Raw genomic sequence first — 2,160 nt, 5'->3', positions numbered from 1 at the left:
ATCAATAGTTTACGTGTTTTCTTTCCCAGTGTAGTTTTCTCTCCCCGCGAAAACGCTGGCGCGAAATTAGTACGCTGTCTGAAAATCACCTATGACCCGACGCACGGACCGCCCACTCTGAGCAGAACCCAAAAAACTTGCATTTTTGTGACCCTCATTAATTCTCTGTTTCTTGAAAAGCTTTGATCGTAGTCTCAAACTGTGTCCACATTTCACATATCAGGACAGGAGGTATTATCAGAACTTTATACACATAGCAATATATCCGAATATACTTTTCACAAAACAAAACAAAAATTAAAGGTTTCCCCTTTCAAATGTGATATATCTTTCTTTCTCTTCTTGTAAGGTAGGATATTCAATATTTTTTAAGCAAAAATGCAAATCCTGCACATACCCTTTTTATTTTGATAATATTACGACCACCCCTCATCACTGTCAAACGCTCCCTAAAACACTTTAGGCCTTCCTAATTGACCTGGCCCAGGTATCCTGGATGGATATAGATCTCATTCCGTCAGTAGAGGATGCCTGGTTGTTCCTTAAAAGTAATTTCCTCTCAATCTTAAATAAACATGCCCCATTCAAAAAATACAGAACTAAGAACCGATATAGCCCCTGGTTCTCCTCAGACTTGACTGCCCTTGACCAGCACAAAAACATCCTGTGGCGTACAGCATTAGCATCAAATAGCCCCCGCGATATGCAACTTTTCAGGGAAGTTAGGAACCAATATACACAAGCAGTCAGGAAAGCAAAGGCTAACTTTTTCAAACAGAAATTTGCATCCTGTAGCACTAACTCCAAAAAGTTTTGGGACACTGTAAAGTCCATGGAGAATAAGAGCACTTCCTCCCAGCTGCCCACTGCACTGAGGCTAGGAAACACTATCACCACCGATAAATCTACAATAATCGAGAATTTCAACAAGCATTTTGCTACAGCTGGCCATGCTTTCCATCTGGCTACCACTACCCCGGCCACCAACTCTGCACCCTCCGCTGCAACTTGCCCATGCCCCCCCCGCTTCTCCTTCACACAAATTCAGACAGCTGATGTTTTGAAAGCGCTGCAAAATCTGGACCCCTACAAATCAGCTGGGCTAGACAATCTGGACCCTTTCTTTCTAAAACTAGCCGCCGAAAAACCCCTATTACTAGTCTGTTCAACCTCTCTTTCATAACGTCTGAGATCCCCAGAGATTGGAAAGCTGCCGCGGTCATCCCCCTCTTCAAAGGGGGTGACACTCTAGATCCAAACTGCTACAGACCTATATCCATCCTGCCCTGCCTTTCGAAAGTATTTGAAAGCCAAGTTAACAAACAGATCACCCACCATTTCGAATACCACCGTACCTTCTCCGCTATGCAATCCGGTTTCCGAGCTGGTCATGGGTGCACTTCAGCCACGCTCAAGGTCCTAAACGATATTATAACCGCGATTGATAATAGACAGTACTGTGCAGCCGTCTTCATCGACCTGGCCAAGGCTTTCGACTCTGTCAACCACCGCATTCTTATTGGCAGACTAAATAGCCTTGGTTTCTCAAATGACTGCCTCGCCTGGTTCACCAACTACTTCTCAGATAGAGTTCAGTGTGTCAAATCGGAGGGCCTGTTGTCTGGACCTATGGCAGTCTCTATGGGGGTGCCACAGGGTTCAATTCTTGGGCCGACACTTTTCTCCGTGTATATCAATGATGTCGCTCTTGCTGCTGGTGACTCTCAGATCCACCTCTACGCAGACGACACCATTTTGTATACATCTGGCCCTTCGTTGGACACTGTGTTAACAAACCTCCAAACGAGCTTCAATGCCATACAACACTCCTTCAGTAGCCTCCAACTGCTCTTAAACACTAGTAAAACTAAATGCATGCTTTTCAATCGAACGCTGCTGGCACCCACCCACCCGACTAGAATCACCACTCTCGACGGGTCTGACCTAGAGTATGTGGACAACTACAAATACCTAGGTGTCTGGTTAGACTGTAAACTCAACTTCCAGACTCACATAAATAATCTCCAATCCAAAGTTAAATCTAGAATTGGCTTCCTATTTCGCAACAAAGCCTCCTTCACTCATGCTGCCAAACATGCCCTCGTAAAACTGACTATCCTACCGATCCTTGACTTCGGCGATGTCATTTACAAAATAGCC

Source organism: Coregonus lavaretus (genome assembly GCF_964263955.1).
Source record: "Coregonus lavaretus genome assembly, chromosome: 16".
Taxonomy (NCBI): Eukaryota; Metazoa; Chordata; class Actinopteri; order Salmoniformes; family Salmonidae; genus Coregonus; species Coregonus lavaretus.
The sequence above is the reverse complement of the archived record's forward strand: the minus strand, read 5'-3'. Positions refer to the sequence as shown.